Here is a 21,006-nt window from a genome sequence, read left to right as displayed (position 1 = left end):
TCTGAGAGAGAGAGAGAGAAAGAGGCAGACACACACACACACACACACACACACACACACACACACACACACACGGCGAGAAAGACACAGACAGAATGTCAGAAATGACATCTTTGAGAAAATTAGTAATATTGCTTATTTTTATGGTATTATTGTCTTTTGCATGACTACTTTTTTTAATTTATTTATTTTGCTGAATTACACTGAATTATTTTTCTGTTGCTGTGATAAAACACCAGGATCAAGATAGCTTTTCAAAGAGGCATTGAAATGGTCTTTTATGGTTCCAGCGGGTTAAAGCCATGATGACAGAGCAAAGACCTTGCAGCAGAAGCAGCTGAGAACTTACATTTGAAAATTGCTAGCAGGTGGCCAAGAGGACTTGCAGCAGCACAATTCAGTGACACACCTCCCAGGCCACATTCTGGCTGGAAACTTAGCTGGGTGGGGTCTTGTGCTGAGGGTACCCTTCCCTCAATTTCTTTTCAGACCAGACCTCTCCTTAAGCTCCTCCCATCTTTCAGAACAAGGTCTTTTGTTTTGTTTTGTTTCCCATTCAAACTGTCCTACTGTATTACTTTTGTCCCACTTGCTCTTTTTTTTATTATAGACCATCTTCTGAGTGATTATTAATATTCACACAATAGAGACAATATTAGGGCATTTTGAAGTCTCTTCTGCCAAAGAAATTAATTTATTTTTCACCTCCTCCAACAAGCCTACACCTAATCCTGAACAGTTCTACCAACTGGGGACCAAGTATTCAAATCCCTTGTCCATGTCTTTAGCTTAAAATATTCTCTCTATGTTTTGCTCTAGCACTTTTAGGGTTTTTAGCTATTATATTAGACCTTTTGTTTTGTTTTAATCATTTTCTATCAAAAGGTACAAATCTAGTTTCTTCTTCCTGCTTGTAGATATTTTCCCATCACCAATTAAGGAGGGTTTTTTTTTTTTTTTTTTTTTTGAATGTAGGCTCGTGACAACTTTGTCAAAATTTAGGTAGCTCTAACTTCATAAGTTTATCTGAATCCTTTATTTTATTAAATCATCTGTGTTTTTTTTTTTTTTTTGTGCTGGTATTGTGCTCTTTTTGTTAATTGTAATTCTCTAGTTTAATTTGAAATCAAGTTTTGCTATGTCTGCAGTTTATGTCTTTTTGTCTAGGATTACTTTACCTGCTTGGGCTCTTTTGTGCTTTCTTGTGAACTTCAGGATTATTTCTTCTGCTTCTTTTAAAATGTGATTTAAATTTGATGGTGTTCTATTAAAGAGCTAAGATACTTTCTGGCTATCCTCATATCAAGAGAAGTTGACATCCAATCTGTGTCACTCGAATGTGTCAGATGAAAGCTAGAAATACCTTGGACACCTGAGAAATCAGTTACTTTATCATATCAACAAAATGTACATCAAGACTATTGCTCATTATAGGTTCTCATTTAACCAAAAAAAAAAAAAAAAAAAAAAAAAAACAGAGCTAAATTAGCAATTATAACTCACCAGCTCATTCTCTGATCAAAAAAGAGCAGAAAAATTCTTACCCACGCTTAGTTAGGGCTCATCTGTGTTCCAGACATCGGCATTACTCTGAAGTCATTTGTACAGAAGAATGAGTCTCTGTGGATATGGAAAGAGTCAAAAGGAGAACCCCAGTGTTCACCTCCTGTCTCACTTTCCACTTTGAAAAGCACCTCCCACTCTAGCACCTGGATTTTTAAAGTTATGTAAAGATTCTACATTGCTTGTGTGTGTGGTATTTTGACACCTGTATTTTACCACTGTACCTACCCCAGTTCTCATAGACTCAACATGAAACTCTGCCTGCTTTCTTTCTCAATGTCTCCATTCTCAATTCAACTACTTTCAATAAAATGGAATACCGGATTGTGTTTCTGAGGTTATTGCAAAGGGTAAATGAAATAACTCATATAAAGCATTTGCCTTGACTAATAGTGAAAATTTGTGGAATATTTCAAATAACCTGAGTAAGTAATTTTTCTCCCATAAATAAACACACTGGTTTATGTATTTGTAGTAAGTTCATTCATGTTTCATAGGAGAATTTGTTTTCTCATGCTGTTTCTTCTCTAGCTTTTTATTACATGCCATAAAATTTTATAAATTTTTGTGATAATTTCTTTTTCTATTTAATAGCAAAATCACCTTCCATTACTTCATATGGAAGTATTCTTCTATGATAATTCTTTTAAAACAGGGAGTGCCAAGGTATGATCTGTATTAAGCACAGAAGTCCCAAAGCATGATGCCTTTTCAGGAAAACTAGTGTGAGATAAGGGTCTCAGGCATTCTCCAAACAGAGTTTGCTTAGGATTGCGTCTAAGCCCTTTGGACACACTCATGTGTAAAATCATTTATTTGACTTATGTGTATATGTATTATTACCAGTCACACACACACACACACACACACACACATACACACATGGCAGGTTGCAAATTTTGTGTGGTAACCATGTTACCATCACGAAGCAGAACCTCTGCTTAAAGAAATCTCAGCGTTAGCTTTTTGTTATTTTAAATTATGTGAGTGGAGTGTGTTTATGTGCACACACATGCATACTTGTCCACCTATGCATGTGTGTGACATCTCTGAATGAACGTGAAGATTAACAGACAGTTTAAAGATCTGATTCTTTGTATCTACCATAAGGGTTACTGGAAGCAGTCAGTCAGTCTTGGTAGCAGGTCTTTACCAGCTGAGCCTTCTTCCCAGCTTCAGCTTTGTTTCTGGATGTGTTCATCCAGAATGTATAAGATAATCTTTTTTCAATTAAGTTAGTTGGTCACTGAGGATAGTGCCATCTATAAAAAACATTCACAGAAGACAGGAGCTGTTCCTAGATGACAACTATCTGAATCATGATTCATATGAAAGAGAACAGACATTTTATGCAGTCTATTTAAAGTGAGTCCCAATTAAGAAAGAACAAAACATTCATATTCCCTTTTCTGGTTTTCATATGGAGGGCCCCATAATTGCTTCTCTCTACCTAAGGGTTGTAGATTAAGTCAGTTTGATCCAGCCAAAAGTGAATCGTACCAAGAAATGGTCTTCCCAGGGAGAAGTGGCTTACCTGTCACCTGCATTGAGGAGACTAAGGCAGTAGGATAGCCAGGAATCTGAGGCTAACCTGGGCTACAGAGTGAGACGCTGTCTCACATCAACCAACCAAAACTCTTGACTGAGTTAGGGAACAAGGGGTGAGTGAGGTTCATGGCTTCTTCAGAATTTTTACGTGGGTCATTCAAGAGTTGTAAAGCTATTCCAAGAAGTAAATGTATGTAAGTTTCCTTATGAGGGAGAAGAGGGTAGCACAGGAGCTATTTTCAGATTGGAAAGACGTCACTCAGGAACTTAATGCAGGTATAAGAAACTTATGTCAAAGTGGCCACAAGATTGTTACTAGGAGATGGACAAATGTAACTCCATGTTTACTGCTAGAAACCAAAGCTTTGTGAGAAATCTTGAATTTATGGGGAGGGGGTGGGGAAAGTGTGTACTTGTCTGTCCTTTCCCTGATCCCTTCTCTGTCCTGAACTGCAGGAGACTGAGCCCCCTTGGGCTTTGGTGGCCCCACCACTGGGGTGTTTATTTCATGGTTGATTTTTACTGTACCCAGGTACTTATATTCCTATCGTATAATCATTTTGTAACACATGCTGACTTTCCCTTCCCTTCTTCCCTGGGAAAATAAAGACTTACTGGTACTCAGAAAGAAAGAAAGGAAGGGAGGGAGGGAGGGAGGGAGGGAGGGAGGGAGGGAGGGAGGGAGAGAGAGAGAGAGAGAGAGAGAGAGAGAGAGAGAGAGAGAGAGAAAGAAAGAAAGAAAGAGAAACTAAACCCTTGTACATCTATACCTAGGTTAGGTTTAAGTGCCTGTGCCAAGCTGAGACAGGAAGCTACACCTCCAAAATTTATATGGTAGTATATATGGTACTAGATATTGTATTTATACATTTCATTGTATCTCTCACTGTAGCACTTAAAATATTGTAATAGGTGAACTAATGTGTTAAATAGAGAAAGGACTCTTGTTGACACAGATTCTGTGATACTCTTCATTGTACACATATTTCCTGTGAATGCCTCCTGTCCATAAAAAATCCAGTGTGTGGTATAAGAAAAAAAAAAATTTCATAATTTTTTATTTAAATTAGAAATAATCTTACTTTACATATCAATCCCAGTTCCCTCTCCCTCCCATTCTCCTATTCTTCCCCCACTTACTTCCCCCATACCCCCCATCCACTCCCCAGGGAGGGTGAGACCTTCCATGGGGGATCATCACAGTCACACCATTTGGGGCAGGGCCTAGGCCCTCCCCTGTGTATCTAGTCTGAGAGAGTATCCCTCTATGGGAGAATCAGCTAACATATTCCATTCATGCACCAAGGATAAATACTAGTTCCACTTCCCAGGCTTCCTAACTGATATCCACATTCAGGGGACCTCATTCAGTCCTATGCTTGTTTCCCAGCTATCAGACCTGGGTCCATGAACTTGTACTTGCTAAGGTCAGCTGTTTCTGTGGGTTTCCCCAGCATAGTCTTGGCCCCTTTGCTCATTACTTCTCCCTCTCTACAACTGGATTCCAGGAGTTCATTGTAGTACTTAGCTGTGAATCTCTGCTTCTGCTTCTATCAGCTACTGGATGAAGGCTCTTTGATAGCATTTAAGGTAGTCATCAATCTCATTTTATGATATGTACATTTAAGGTAGCCTCTCCAGTATTGCTTAGATTCTTAGGGTCATCCTTGTGGATGGACATTTTCCTAGTACCAGATTTCTCTTTTAGTCATGTCATCTAAATGGATATTAAATCCTCCAGATCACCTTAGGAGGCTCTAATATTCTCGTCTGATACTAAAATTCATCAATATTTTGGTCATTCTTCCTGGAAAAAAAGAATCTAAGCATGAATTATATTTTATCTATATTGCTATTTCCCTCATCTCTTTATATATTTGTTCTGATGTTGTCTGCTTTATAAATTCTATCCTGACCATTCTGTGTCATTTTATTTTATTTTTGGCTAGGGTCTTGCTTTTTGCCTATGCTTATGCTTCTTAGCTTCAGCCTCATTGTAGCTGAAAACTAAAGGTTTGCGCTGCCACAATTACCTCTTGATCTTCTATTTGAAATTGTAGTTCCTTCTTTACTTTGCACCGCCCCATAACACTTAAATTTCATAATAGTTATAAAATCTCCATATCTATTTTCTGCCCACACTAGAAGTCAAATAGTATTTGGGCAGTATGATACATATACCTTCTCAAAAAGTTTATAGATGTGAAAAATCTCATTTTTGTAAAAAACAAAAAAACAAAAAACTTCAAAGCAAATAAAGTTGTTTTAAACATAAATGTGATATCATTTCTCTTGGCAAAATGATATGTACATGTACCAATATATTCTAAAATTACTACAAAGTACTCAGCATAACATCAGGGTGCAGTTTAAAAGCAATAACATATGAAGACCTTCTGGCATAATTAATGTGCCTTTATATGCTTTTCTTATCTATCATAGTATTTCAAAACCTTTTTATTTAAGTTTGACTTTAAGGGTATTTATTCATTTATTTTAAAGTATATTTGTGTGCCATCAATTTACCCAATGACTATTTTATGACTTTTAATAAATACTAAATAACTTAATTAGGTATGGCAGAGCAATAAAGAAGTAAACAGTTATGTAATTTTAAAAAAGCAGAGTACTAGAAGATATATCAGTAAGTAAAGTGATTGCTTCACAAACGTTATTAAGTACCTGAATTCAGCCCCTAGCACCCACATAAGAAGCTGGGCATGGTAGAATGTGATTGAAGTCTCAACACTGGAGAGACAGAGCAGGAGGATCCCCAATGCTTACTGGAAAGTAAATTTGCTCTAATCCAGGAGCTCCTGGTTCCAGTGAGAGATCTTGGAATTAAGACCCCTTGTAGGCTTCTAACAGAATGGGGTAACAAGCAGTACTACCCAATCCACTATGATACCTGTGGACCAGCATAATTTGATAACTACAGATGCAGTGGTAGCTTTCTTACTTGTCAGTAACCAGATGCTCTCTAATTGGACTACCTTGCTCAATGACAGGGAAATCTAGCCAACTGCCCAGGAAGAGTAAAGTCATTGATCATGAAGGAGAATCTATAACTACCACTTTCATAAATCAGCATACTCTCTACTACATTCTAAATACTGGTCTTTATATGCATATATAAGTGTAGCCCACACCACCTCAAGGAAATTTCGTTTTACAACAGAGACCATTAGAGAAAAGCATAGCCAAACAAATTTGCAAAGTTGTGGAGACTAGGCCCACTTATATATGCACAAAACACTCATGCCGCTCAATAAACATTTTAGAATTGCAGAGGATAGGACATAAAGATTCTAAGAGCTAAGGAGCAGGAAGTTTGCTGTGAGATTGTGTTTCCTAGGAACGTCAGAAAGTGCCCACAAAGTCTCAACAAACATGAGCTGGACAAGAACAACAGCAATAGACATGCCAGAGTAGGCAGAGGAAACCCAGAAGGCCTCAGTTCTACACAAAGAACCATAGGAAACTAAGCAGAGAATAAGAGAAATGGTCTTCCCCAGGGAAGAACACCCCAACTGATTATCAATACCAAATTATCAGCCTAAAAGCATACATATGAATAATATTACACAGACCAAGCATGTTGTTTAGGAATATAAATGTATATAACACAATTAATGAAAAAACAGGCCATGCATTTGAAAAAGAACAGTGTGGGATATATGAGAAGGTTAGGAAGGAGGAAAAGAAAAGGATATATCTGTAACATGAATTAAAAAATGACCCAGAGACTGATGTTGGAGTTCAAAGTTCAAGCTGAATATCAGAAAAGCAAAGCATCTGGCCACTGGCTTCTTACCTCTCCCTGAGGCTAATTCTGTCTCCACAAGCTCCTACCAAAGCCTCAAACTGTAACCTCTCCTTAGTGTGGCTAGAGAATGAATTCCTCTTACACTATTGAGACCCTACTTCTATCTTTTATACCCCTCTAGTGCTAGGATTAAAGGTGCATGATCTGTTACTCCTATAGACTGCTTCACTCTTGTGTATTCCTGGGAGACCCTGATCTCAGAGAGATTGTCTATCTCTTAATCCTGAGTCCTAGGATTAAAGGTGTGTGTCACCACTACCTGATCTCTACAACTTGGGGCTGACTTTGCTTTTCTAAATCCTCAGTCAAGCTTTAAGAAATCATAAATAATACATCATTACAATTCTCCTTTTTTTGTCTAATACAAAAAGGCTACAACTAACATAAGAAAAACTATATATAATATAACTAACATAAGAAAAACTATGCATAATATATATATATATATATATATATATATATAGGCAAAAAGTTCATCAACAATGTCTAGTCCATTTGCATTTGACAATTCAGAAAAACTACTTCGTTATCTATCCTAAATTGAGTCCAGACTCACTGAAATCCACCTGCATCTGCTGGTGTTAAAGGGATAGGGGTGTGTGTGTGTGTGTGTGTGTGTGTGTGTGTGTGTCTGTCTGTCTGTCTGTCTGTCTGTCTGTCTGTCTGTCTTCTGCTAAAGGGGTAGGGGTGTGTGTCTTCTTCCCAGCTTGGATTCAATCTTCTTTTGGAGGTTTCAGAGATCACATTAGGTCAGATTATTTCTTTTCTTAGTAATTTTTGTATTTTTCATGTAGTTCTTCCTTCTTCTTTGGATGATTTTTTCCCCCCAAAGGTCTTAAATTCTTCAAAATGTTTGTTTTTATTTTCCTGAAAGACAAAAACAAAACCCTTCCCCAACCCTAACTTTAGATAGGTTCCTAATCTAATCCTTATCAGTTTTGATCTATGACTTCTATTTTTTATTTGAGCCTCTAAAGTTGTTCTTTCATTCAAAACAATGTTTTCCTTCAATAGTCATTACGTTATTTAAGTTTTCTGGGAAGGAGTTTCATACATGCTGGCAGGAAACAAATGAACTGGTTTTGGCATAGAGGCTTTCGATAGGGCCCTCAAGGTATTTCGGTGGCAGTACAATAGATCTTACCTATTTGTTTTTCTTCTGTTCCATATCAGGTGGCTCTTCTGACATGAAACAGATATTTTTTTTTTAATTTTCTTTAAATGCATGCTTGGGTTTAGAGAAAGAGATATACACACTCCAACTCCAAAGCTAGCTTTAATCTTTAATTGGACTGGGACTACAAAAGAACCATTTGTATTATGTCTGTAGAGAAGAGTAGAAACAAATATTTGGGAAGATTTATGAAATTTTATTCTATTGAAAATACAATATACAAATAGACCAATTTACTCCCTTACCTGGGACAAATTTTCTGAATGATTTGCCCTTTTCCTTCAGATGTCTCAATTTTCCAGTGGTCTCCATATTCTTTAGCTGAATCCCTTTATTCTCCTGAAAAGCCAAAAACAAAACCCTTCCCCAACCCTAAATTTTTGAGGAACTTCTCCTTTGGCAACTTACGTCTGATCAAATAAAAAATATTTATTAGTTTTATAGGTTAGTTTAGATTAAAGGGTCATGTTGTTTGATAAACTGTCATCTTCTAATTTAGAGGTGATTTGTTCAAATCAAATCTTTATCAGTTTTGATGGTATCTATAGATTTTCTTCACCTGTGGAAACAAAAGCGAAATCTCTTCCCCAACATGTCCTGGTTTCCATTCGGAAACCAAGACATCTTTAAAGTGTATTGGCTGATTTAATTCTGTAGTGTAGTAGTAGTAGTAGTGTCTAATGTCTCTCTGCAGCTGTTGTCCCTTTCTCATTACCATTCAGAAAATTCAAAGTTAGTAAAGCACTATGCAATCTATTTTGGGGACTCTTTTTCATCCCTTTCTGTTTATTTAACATATCATTTAGAGTTCTATTTAATCTTTCTTTAACTGCCTGCCCTATAGTATTGTGTGATATACCTGTAATATGCCTTATATTATAATAAGCAAAACCTCTTTTCTTTTTTTTTATGCATATAGAGTATTTTTTATTTAATTTTATATAACAAAGTCCAATTAAATGAAAACAAACATTTATACACAATATTTGGGAATTTGGGCGTCGTTCTTTCCAAACTACTTCCTGCTGCTAAGGGGCGCTGTCTTGGGGGATTCGAAGAAGATTCAGATATCCTAGCTGTAGTCTGTAGGGCTGTTTTGTCCAGCTGTTTGGAATGTAGGATCAGCTTGTACTCTGTTTCAGGCGGTCTGGTGTGATCAAACCACATTAGTCTGGAAGGAATCCACATCTTTTCATTTTCTGTGGAAACAAAAATAGAAATACTTTTCCCCAGTAACTTGTTCTTCAACTTAAATTTTGGAGTCAAAGCGTTTTTTTTTTTTTTTTTTTTTTTTTTTTTTTTTTTTTTTTTTTTTTTTTTTTACATGTCGATCCCAGTTCCCTCTCCCTCCCTCCCTCCCTCCCCCCAAGCCCTCCCTCCCTCCTTTCCTCCCTTTTGCCCTCTCTACCCTCTCCCATGCACTCTAAACACCCTCCCCTCCCAACCCCCCACCACAATACAATATGTAGGGGAATGCCATCCAGTTGGGGTCATGTAGATCTGACAGGTCCTGTGAAGTAGGGACTAGGGTTTCTCTCCTATCTCTAGAATAAGGCAGTTATCCCTCCATGGGGGATATGTTTGCAAAGTCCTTTTGTGCACCAGGGATACATCCTGGCTCCACTGTCTGAGGTCTCTTAGACTGCTCAGACCTTCTGGCTGAGACCCATATTCAGGGGGGTCCGAGTCAGACCCCTGTTGGCTTCCCAGCTATCAGTCTAGTGGCCCTTAGCTCCTCCTTGTTCAGGTAAGCTGTCTCTATGTACTTCTACCGCATGGTCTTGTCCTCTCCATCTGCTTCTGGGTTCTAGTTTGACTCAGTGTTTATGTATGGGTGTTTGCTCCTGTTTTCAACAGGCATTAGTTGAGGACTCCATGGAGAAGTTAGTTGTTGATCTCACTCTCCGGGGAAGGGCATTTATGATAGCCTTTCCACGGAAGCTGAGATTGTTAGTTGGGAGCAGTCTTGTAGTTCCCTCGACCTTTCTTTGTGTTCAACTTTATCTTCAAACCAATATTGGCTCCCTCTTTTATGTTCTCTCTCTCTGTCTCTGTCTCTCTCTCTCTTTCCTATTTTCCATTCCTAACCAGGCTCAATCCTCCTGGTCGCACATGCCTTCCTCTCCTCCCTCTCATTTTCTCCTACTTCTCTCTCCATTAGCTGTCCTCCCCCACTATACCTGAGGTCTGGGGGACTTGTCCCTTCCCAGTTCTGTGAGGGACTTTATATGAATCTCTTAGAATACAACTTGTATCCTAGTTCCTCTGGTGATGTGAATTATAGGCTGGTGATCATTTGATCTAGGTCTAAAATCCATATATGAGTGAGTACATACTGTGTTCCTCTTTTTGTGACTGGGTTACCTCATTCAGGATGGTTTCTTCAAGTGCCATCCACTTGCCTGCGAATTTCAAGATACCATTATTTTTTTCTGCAGAGTAGTATTCCATTGTGTAGATGTGCCACATCTTCATTAACCATTCTTCAATTGAAGGGCATCTAGGTTGCTTCCAGGTTCTTGCTATTACAAATAGTGCTGCTATGAACATAGTTGAACAGATGTCTTTGTTGCATTGATGTGAATCCTTTGGGTATATGCCTAAGAGGGGGATTGCCGGGTCCTGTGGTAAACTAATTCCCATTTTCCTGAGGAACCGCCATACTGATCTCCAAAGTGGCTGTATGAGTTTGCACTCCCACCAGCAGTGGAGGAGTGTTCCACTTTCTCCACATCCTCTCCAACATAAGTCATCACTGGTGTTTCTAATTTTAGCCATTCTGGCAGGGGTAAGATGGTATCTCAAAGTTGCAAAACCTCTTTTCTTAGAGACATATTCTGGAGCATTATCTATCTTTATTTGTTCAGGTATACCCATGTTACCCATGACATATAGCAATAGTGTAATTACAGAATCAGCATTTTCCTACTCAAAGCAGTTGCCCATTGAAAACCTGAATAGGTATTAGTGGTGTGATGTACATATTTTAATTTTCCAAATTTTACAAAATGGAACATATTCATTTACCAGATTTCATTACTTTGTGTGCCCTTTGGGGTACTTCCTGCAGGTAGTGGAGTTGGGCTATATAAAAAACAAGTAGCACATTTCCTTATAATTTCCTTGGCTTGTTGCCATGTGATACAAAAGTCTTTTTTCAAACCTTTGCTATTGACATGGTCCTTTATTAAAAATCTGAGACATTTAGCACATTTCCTATGAATAGTTGATCAGTTTCATGATTACCTTGTGCTAGAGGGCCTGGCAAACCCATATGAGATGATTCCTGTCTCTGATGATGTCTTGTAACTGAATAAATAGTGAAGTCAATTCTGAATCATCTAGTATACATTCAGTGGTTTCAACTCTTTCTGCATTTTATGAATCAGTACCTATGTTAAGAGGTTCTTTACGCTCCATTAACACCATGAGAATAGCATGTCATCTGACTTTTGGTCAGAATTATAAGAACTTAGATCCACTTTACTTAAATTTTCTGATTTGTATCCTGCCTTTCCTGATTTATTTGCATCATTATATAATGTAGGGGCTCTAGTTATTGATGCTTCCTGTGCAATGCAAGGAAGGATCCAGGTAGTTCTCTTTATAAGTTTAATTCTCTTGCTTTGGGATAGTTGTTGTTAATCTCTCCTAAATATTTACTACAATCTCTTTGCCCGAGTTCACTGTCTATCCATAATTTGTCAATTTCATTATTAGTAAAAAAGTACTATAATTTCTGCTGGATCTACTCCTGCTAATTGCCAAAGTCTCAATTTTCCTTTCAGAATTTACTCAGAGATCTCTTCCTCATGACTTTTTAATTTTTTACTCGGTGTAGGTGGTAAAAAGATCCATTCTATGATAATATCTTTCCTCTGAATTAAAATTCCTGTAGGGGAATGCTTACAAGGCAATATGACTAGAATGCAGTTAAGCTTTAGCTCTATACCCATCCACATGCACAATCTAGAATTCATCTTCCACTGATGCCAATTCTCTAGCACCTTCAGCTGTTAATTCCCTGGGATTATTTAAATCCTTGTCACCATCTAAAGTTTTGTTTGAATTAATCAGTTGAACAGGTTTTTTTTTTTTTCAATAATGTGCCATCAATAGGAAATATCTCCTAGTAATCTTTGAAAGTCATTAAGAGTCTGCAATCAGTCTCTCCTAATTTATACCTTTTGTGATCTGATTTTTTGTGAACATATTTTGTAGCCTAAATAATTAATAGAATCTCCTCTTTGTAATTTGTAATCCCCAATAAGGCATTTTTTTCAATTTTTTTATTTATTCAAACATTCTTTCTAAATTATCTACATTGAGTCAGATAATAAAATGTTGTTCATGTAATGGTAAACTGTCAATTGAGGAAATTGCTTATGTATTATTTCCAATGGCTGCCTTACAAAATATTGCTACAAGGTGGGGCTATTTAACATTCCCTGTGGAAGAACCTTCCATTGATATCTCTTAGAAGGCTGAGAATTATAAGTAGGCACTGTGAAGGCTATTTTTTTCTCTGTGTAAATAAACAATATTTTAAATCAATAAGTATGAGAGGCCATCCTTTAGGCAATAGAGAAGGCAAAGGAATTCCAGACTGTAAAGAGCCCATTGTATGTATCACCTCATTAGTGACTCTTAAATCTGTTACCATTCTCCATTTTCCTGATTTCTTTTTAATAACAAATACAGAAAAATTCCAAAGGCTGGTTGATTTCTCTATATGCTAAGCATTTAGTTGCTCCTGTACCAGCTCTTCTAAAACCTGCAGGTTCTAAAACCATACAGGTTTGGCTGAATACCTTCTTTTAAATTTTGTAGAACCATATATTAGTCTATGTTTGGTTTATAATTTGGGGAAAATGTTTATCTGAATTATTATTACTGTAATAAACAGGTCCCCTCAAATTCATTGCAATATTGAGAACATATGTCTTTAATATTCCTCTTTGTCATTCTGGCCCTATACATTCGAGCTGTTTCAGGCGATTTTAACTGAGATAATTTTTCAATCCCTAAGAGTTAAAATTTACCTCCTGAATAGGCCAATTTAGATGCCAAGATTCTTGTAATATAACTGTTGGTGGCCTTAAACTCGGAGAGATTATCTGTCTCCTAAACCTAAAAGCTAGGATTAAAGGTGTGTGTCACCACTACCTCTATAGCTTGAGGCTGACTTTGCCTTTCTGAATCCTTGGGCTTAAATAAATCATAAATACTATATCACTACATAAGTCATAGAGTATCTGTTGCTGTGGTGAAATACCATAATCAAAGCAGCTTTGGAGGAAGAGTTTATTTGGCTTACTCTTCCACACCACTGCTGATCACTGGAGGAAATCAGGACAGGAACTCAAAATAGGCCAGGAACTAAGGAAATGGGCTGATGCAGAGGCCGTGAAGGAGTGCTACTTACTAGCTTGTTCATTACACCTTATTTTTAGCCTGTTTTCTTATAAGATCCAGGACCATGAGCCCAGGGTTGGCCCCACCCACAAGGTCCTGGGCTCTCCCCCATCATTTACTAATTATGAGCATGCATTACAGACTTGTCTGCTGCCCTATCTTTTCATTGTATTTCCTCAGTTAAGGCTTCCTTCTCTATAATGGTCTTTGCTTGTTTCAGGTTGGTATGAAACTAGCCATTATATATTATAATCTAAAAAATAATTAAAAGAATTTGAAAAATGAGGTATGGATTCTGATAAACAACATCCATATGTAACCTCCGGCTTTCATATACATGTCAATAATAATTTTTAGAGAGTTGTGTATACCTTATTAGTGTTTATATAAAGCAAACTATATAAAGCACAGTATAAAATGAAAAGAGAAAAGGAAAGGCTAAATATATGGTTTGAGGAAGAATGGAATGCAGAAATGGACACGTTATATAAGAGGATATAAAGTTAATTGCTCTTCTAGTTGTAATTCTGTTACAGATATTTTGTTTTGTGTGGGTAAGTACATAAAATTCATATTTTACTGATAGTAAAAACAAATATATTGTAAAGCTCCTTAATTGCCATTACAAATGTCTCTACAAGTTAATTGAATTGTTAATGTTGCATAGATTTGGAGTCCAGTTTCTATTTGTGTGTGATATTTTTATTTATTTGCAAGAATTTTATATTACTACTATTATATTTTGAGATTGTAATTACATCATTTCCCCCTTCCCTTTCCTCCCTCTAACGTTCCTATATACCCTTCCTTGCTCTTTTTCAAATTCATGGCTCCTTGTTTTTTCATTAAATTTGGTGTGTGTGTGTGTATGTATGTATGTATGTATGTATGTATGTATGTATTTGTGTATGTGTATTTGTATTGATGTTTAATAAGGATCAGGAGAAACAAATAATCCGAATAGATGTTTATCCAGGGAGAAATAACTCACAACATAGACAGATGAACACCAGCAGGTTCCTGGTCCCAAGGATGCCTCTGGATGTACCCCTGTCCCTGTGCTGCAAGCAAGAGAGCTCTCCGAGCCCCCTCCTCTTTTTTTCAGTATCAGACTTGTCCCAGTACAAATCATTTTCCACATGTCTGCATTTTGATTATTGTGCTCTCTGTCTTTTACAAAGAAAAGTTTCCTTGATGTGGGATGAGAACTATACCTGTTAGTATAATGACAAGTATTTAGAATATAGTTAGGGATTATACTGGTTTAGGAAAGTGGAGGTTGTAGGTTCTCCATCAAAATTCATGGCTTTACTAGCTCTGGATAGTTGGCTCCGTTTCCAGTATCAAGCATGTTTTTCGTCTTGTTGAGAGGATTTTAAGTCCAATTAGAGACTCTTTGGTTACCACCTAAGTATATATATATATATATATCATTACTGCACTCTTAAGAGTTAGTGAGCCATGCTAATTTTTCTGGTTCGTAAGTGCTGTAGCTGTGTAGGACTGTTGGTTGCTTCCTTTCTTTGAAGTTTCCGTTGTGTCTTTTGGTACCACGAATGTTAGTTCTCAGCCATCTTTCAGGTCACTTCTAGCTCACAGGTTTCTGGGCCCTGCAGCTGAACTACATTTTGTCTTCATCAATAGGGACTTCACTTCCACCTATGGAAGCTAACAAAAGGCAATAGCAATAGCTTGTAATGGTTGAAAGCTTCTTGGGCAACCCTGACCTATCGGGAGCGGTCTTTGTGGGACTACATTCTGAGCCAGACAAGAGGCCCCAAGTCCGTACCGGAGTGGGAAAGTGTGGATGAGGGAAAGGCTAGCTATAGGTAATAGAGAGAGAGAGACAGAATAAAGGTCAGGAGGGCAAATCTGTCAATACTGAAATGCCATGAGTTTATTTTTCGACACTCTTATACCATAACCAAAAAGTGGAACACAGTATCATGTATATTTTCTTCCTCCCTCCCTTATTCTAAGGGTTCAGTAACAACACCGTAGCTCTAAATTTCTTGTTCCCTAGCCTTGAGGTCAGGAGTAACCATACCTCAGATTCAACTTTTCCTTCCCTAGCCTTGAGGTCGGAAGTAGCCACACCTCAGATTCAGATCTGTTGTTATTTAGACTAAGAGGCCAAAACATCCTTCTGTAGCTACACCTTTGACCTTTAGGTCTTGTGACTTGCAGCCTTATTTATGGGCATCCACACTGACCAATAGTTCAAAGGAGGGCTTATGATACATATCTAGTATTAAGGTTTTCTGTTAGATAGCCTTTGACTCTTACAAGAGAAAGAGTATTGTCAACCCAAATGGGAAATGTTCATTTAAAATACATGTATTTCTTTACATATTACATATATTTATTTTATGAAAAAGCATATAAAATTTTTAAAAAGAAAATGTGGGAAATGAAAATGAAGAAATGTGAAAAAACTACCCAAATATTTTGTGTGTGTGTGTGTGTGTGTGTGTGTGTTGAATCATTTCTAATAAGTAATCAGTACCAGAGTGTGCATCTGATGGGGGGTACATGTGAGTGCAGTGTCAGGCATAATATAAGAGTCAATAGTTTAAGATGGTGAATGACTAGTTCCATATGTCCCTGAATATCTTCATTTGATTTGGTGCCTTAATTCTCTACAGACACTGCTTGCAGTGAGTATATGGGAACACTGAATATCTGGACACCTACGGGTAATAAATCACTACCTATGTTTAGTGAGGAATTAAAAGTTTCTTTCTCTACAGTTTCAGTCATTGAGTTGTGAACACTGGGACTGAAGACAAACTTATGTTCCATTCACAATGAAACATCTAAATAAATACGTATACATTTAAATTTTTGGTTGTGAGACTTTTGATGACTGCTTCTATTTTACTAGAGGTTATAGGTCTATTTAAATTGCTTATCTGTTCTTGATATCTATCCAGAAAATTGTCCATTTCCGTTAAATTTTCAAATTTTGTGGAGTACAGGTTTTCAAAGTATGACCTGAACATTCCCTGGATTTCCTTAGTGCCCATTATTATGTCCCCCTTTTCATTTCTGATCTTGTTAATTTGCATATTCTTTCTGCCTTTTGGTTGGTTTGGTTAAAGGTTTATCTATCTTGTTGGTTTTCTGGAAGAACCAATTCTTTGTTATATTGATTCCTTGTATTGTTTTCCTAGTATCTACTTTATTGATTTCAGCCCTCAAATTGATTATTTCCTGGCATCTACTCCTTCGGGATGAGTTTGCTTCTTTTTGTTCTAGGGCTTTCAGTTGTACTGTTAATTCCCTAATGTGACTATCCTCCACTTTCTTCATATGGGCACTTAGTGCAATGAACTTTAATCGTAGTTAATCGTAGCATTACTTTCAAAGTTTCACATAGTTTGGGTATGGTGTGTCTTCATTCTCGTTGAATTCTAGGAAGTCTTTAATTTCATTCTTTATTTATTCCTTGACCCAGGAATGGTGCAATTGCACATTGTTCAATTTCTATGAGATTGTAGGGTTTCTACAATTTGTGTTGCGTTTAATTTTAATTCTAACTTTAAAGCATGGTGGTCTCATAAGATACAGGCGATTATTCCTTTTTTTTTTTTTTTTTTTTTTTTTTTTTGTACCTGTTAAGGTTTGCTGTATTGCCATTTATGTGGTTGATTTTAGAGAATGTTCCATGTGGAGCTGAGAAGAAGGTATATTTTTTTTTTTGTGTTTGGATGAAATGGCCTATAAAATCTGTTAAACCTGATTGCGTCTTAACTTCTGTTAGTTCCTTTGTTTGTTAAATTTCTGTCTATTGGACCTGTATAGTGTTCAGAGTGTGGTTTTATGTGTGATTTCAGTTTTAATATTATTATTATATAATTTTGAATTAGGGGCATAGATGTTCAAAAGTGAGACTTCATCTTGATGGATTTCTCCTGATGAATATGAAATTACCTTCTTCATCTCTTTTGATTGATTTTAGTTTCAAATCTAATCTGTTATATATTAGGATTGCTATGCCAGCTTGTTTCTTGGGTCCATCAGAGTAGAAAATGTTTTCCCAACCCTTAACGCTGAGATAACGTCTGTCTTTGAAGTTTTAGTGTGTTTCTTATATGCAGCAGAAAGATGGATTCTGTCTTCATATCCATTCTGTTAGCCTGTGTCATTTTATAGGTGAGATAAGACCATTAATATTGAGGGATATTAATGATCATTGACTGTTACCTCTTCTTTGTTATGTAGTTGGTGGTGGTGGTGGTATTATATGTGGATTTTCCCCCATATTTCAGTTGGCTGTTGGGTAAGTGGAATTATCTCTTGCCTATGTTTTTGTGGATATAGTTGACAAGGTTGCTTGGGTTGACGTTTTCCTTGCAGAACTTTCTGTAGGGCTGGATTAGTTGATAAGTATTGTGAAACTCTGGCTTTGTCATGGAATATTTTTGTTTCTCCATCCATAGTGAGTGAAAGCGTTGCTGGATGGTAGTCTTGGCTGGCATCTGTGGTCTCTTTGTGTTGGTAGAATATATGTCCAGGACCTTCTGTCCTTCAGCATTTCCATGGAGAAGTCAGGTGTAATTCTTATAGGTTTGCCTCTATATGTTACCTGGCCTTTTTCCTTTGCTGCTCTTAATATTCTTTCTTTATTCTGTATGTTTGGTGTTTTAATTATTATATGTTAATGGAACTTCTTTTGTGGTCCACTCTGTTTGGTGTTCTGTAAGCTTCTTGTACTTTCATTGGCATGTCTTTCTTTAGATTTGCAAAATTTTCTTCTATGATTTTGTTGGATATATTTTCTGCACATTTCAGTTGGGTTTCTTCACCTTCTTCTATACCTATGGTCTTAGGTTTGGCCTTTCCACGGTGTCCCATATTTCCTGGATATTTTGTGTTAGGGATATGTTGGACTTAAGATTTTCTTTGGTCAATGAAACTATTTCTCCTAATGTATGTTTAGTGCCTGAGATCCTCTCTTCCATCTCTTGTATTTGGTTGGTTATGCTTGAATTTGTAGTTCCTAAATATTTACCCAGCATTTCTATTTCCAGCATTCGCTCAGACTGCGTTGTTTTAATTGTCTCCACGTCAGCTATCAAACCTTGTACTGTTTGAATTGTTTCTTGCAGTTTTTGGTTTGCCTTTTCTTCCATTTCTTTAAAGGGTTTTCTCATTTCCTTTCTTTAGGGACTCTATCATCTTCATGAAGTTGTTTTTAGGTTCCACTATCAGAAATCCCATAGACGGCCCAGGCTTTCTCACTGAGACCCACATTCAGGGGATCTGGGTCGCTAATATGCTGGTTACCCAGTTATCAGTCTTGGGTCCATTAGCTTTCCCTTTTTCAGGTCAGCTGTCTCTGTTCTTTGTACATGAAGGAAATCAGCCCTCTGTCATATGTGGGTTTGGTGAAGATGTTTTCCCACTCTGTGGGCTGCTGTTTGGTCTTGTCCACTGTGTCCTTTGCCTTACAGAAGCATCTCCATTTCAGGAGATCCCATTTATTAATTATGATCTCAGTGTCTGTGCTACTGGTGTTGTGTTCTGGAAGCAGTCTCCTGTACCAATTCATTCAAGGGTACCTCCACTTCTCTACTAGGAGGTTCACTGTGGCTGGATTTATGTTGAGGACTTTGATCCATTTGGACTTAAGTTTTGTGCATGGCAATAGAGATAGATCTATCTGCAGTCTTATACACACCAGCACCCAGTTATGCCAGCACCATTTGTTTAAGATCCTTTCCTCCTTCCATTATATAATTTTAGCCGTTTTGTCAAAAATCAGGTGTTCATTGTTGTGTGAGTTAATATCAGTATTTCCTAATCAATTCCATTTTTGTGCCAATACCAAACTGTTTTAAGGACTATATCTCTATAATAGAGCTTGAAGTCAGGAATGGTGATGTGTCTGGAAGCTCCTTTATTGTACAGGGTTGTTTTGGCTATCCTGAGTCTTTTGTTTTTTAAAAACTGTTGAGTATTATTCTTTAAAGGTTAGTAAAGAATTGTGCTGGGATTTTGATTGGGATTACATTGAATCAGTAGATTGCTTTTGGCAAGATTGCCATTTTTACTATGTTGATCCTAGCTATTTAAGAGCATGGGAGATCTTTCCACTTTCTGGTATTTTCTTTAATTTCTTTCTTTAATGACACAAAGTTCTTGCTATGTTGTTCCTTCACTTGTTTGGTTAGTGTTACTCCAAGATATTTTATGTTGTTTGAGGCTATTGTTCCACATATTTTGTGTCTAAAATTGAAATTATATGATTCTAAGCAAACCTTATAAAAAACTTAAGTTGGATTTAAATGTCAATCTTATTATGTACAGAATAATAGTTCAAAGTTGGTAAATTTGCTATTATTTGCTTTTTAGCAGAACCAAGAAAATAAATACAAGAAAGCAAGAGCACAGAATATTTTCTTCCTTCAGTCCACAGCACCCTGAAACTCTTCTAATTCCATCAAGCACAGTGGAAGGCCCACCTTGGCAGATGGCCACAGAGGATGTCAACAATTTTTTGGAGGCAAGCAATGAAATATTTGTGGAATACGTTTTCTGCCTTTTAACTTTATAAAATCAAGTAACATTATATTAGATTTTAGTGAAAAGGAGTTCTTGTTAACTTGTCTGTTGTCTTCTCATTTCCTTTTTTTCTTTCACACTATTGCATGTCAGAAATTATATTAAGTTGCTTATCCCCCCACCTATAGTATTGTACAGACTAAGGAAATATTAAAGCCATAGATACAAAATGAAGACTTAAATAGCAGAAATTAACTACCCACATTTGAAAATCAGTCTCTTGTATCTATCTTGGACACATATAACTAAAAATACTAAATATATTTTGAGGTTTAATCATTTTTTATTCATTTTAGATTTATTTGTGCCATTTATTAATTTATAACTTCAGCATTGTCCTCTCTAAGGACTCAAAAGACTCAAAAGAGTCTTAAAAAGCCATCACATTATATCCCACCCAGAATTTTATTTTATCAGTCTATACCATCATAAGAGTTCTCTGATCTTTGAGGTGCTGCTCTTCCTGTAAATGCTATTATTTTCAGATGAGTAAGAGTTGTAGACCAGCCTTTTATTATAAAGTGACATGATATCTTTTTTGCACAAATAATGCCTGTCTGGGGTTCAAAAAACTGAGCTTGAGGGGAACCTTGGTAGATTCCATGGCTGTCCAGGGGATAAACATGCCAGGCAGACAGAGCCTAGTAGGAAGTTTTATTAGAAAGGAAAGGGGAAGGAAAGAAAAATGAGGTAAAGAGACACAGAGAGAGAGAGATGACAAAAGAGAGAGGGAAGCAGGAAATGTCCTATCTGCCCCAGAGAAACAGCAGAACAGATAGTGTAAGTGAGCAGAAGTCTTTCTTTTAAAGGGGTCCTTTGTGCCTGCATGTTGACCAGGGTCCCGGCCTGAGTGTGTTTTTCCAGGTGACAGGAGCAGGCCAGCATAATGCCTGAATCCTTACACAGATTGCCA

At 37.0% G+C, this 21,006-nt stretch overlaps 1 long non-coding RNA gene across 1 annotated transcript in view; it reads left to right on the top strand.

Annotated features, from left to right (window-relative positions):
- Positions 1-20,028, top strand: part of LOC127222544 (uncharacterized) — a 146,188-nt gene extending 126,160 nt beyond the window's left edge. The window contains exon 3 of the long non-coding RNA XR_007834549.1: positions 19,884-20,028. This is a non-coding gene — a long non-coding RNA (uncharacterized LOC127222544). The remainder of the gene's footprint in view (positions 1-19,883) is intronic.
- Positions 20,029-21,006: the final 978 nt, after the last annotated feature.

Source organism: Phodopus roborovskii, unplaced genomic scaffold (genome assembly GCF_943737965.1).
Source record: "Phodopus roborovskii unplaced genomic scaffold, PHOROB, whole genome shotgun sequence".
NCBI classification, from domain to species: domain Eukaryota; kingdom Metazoa; phylum Chordata; class Mammalia; order Rodentia; family Cricetidae; genus Phodopus; species Phodopus roborovskii.
Note: the sequence above shows the minus strand (reverse complement) of the source record. Positions and strands in the feature narration are given on the sequence as shown.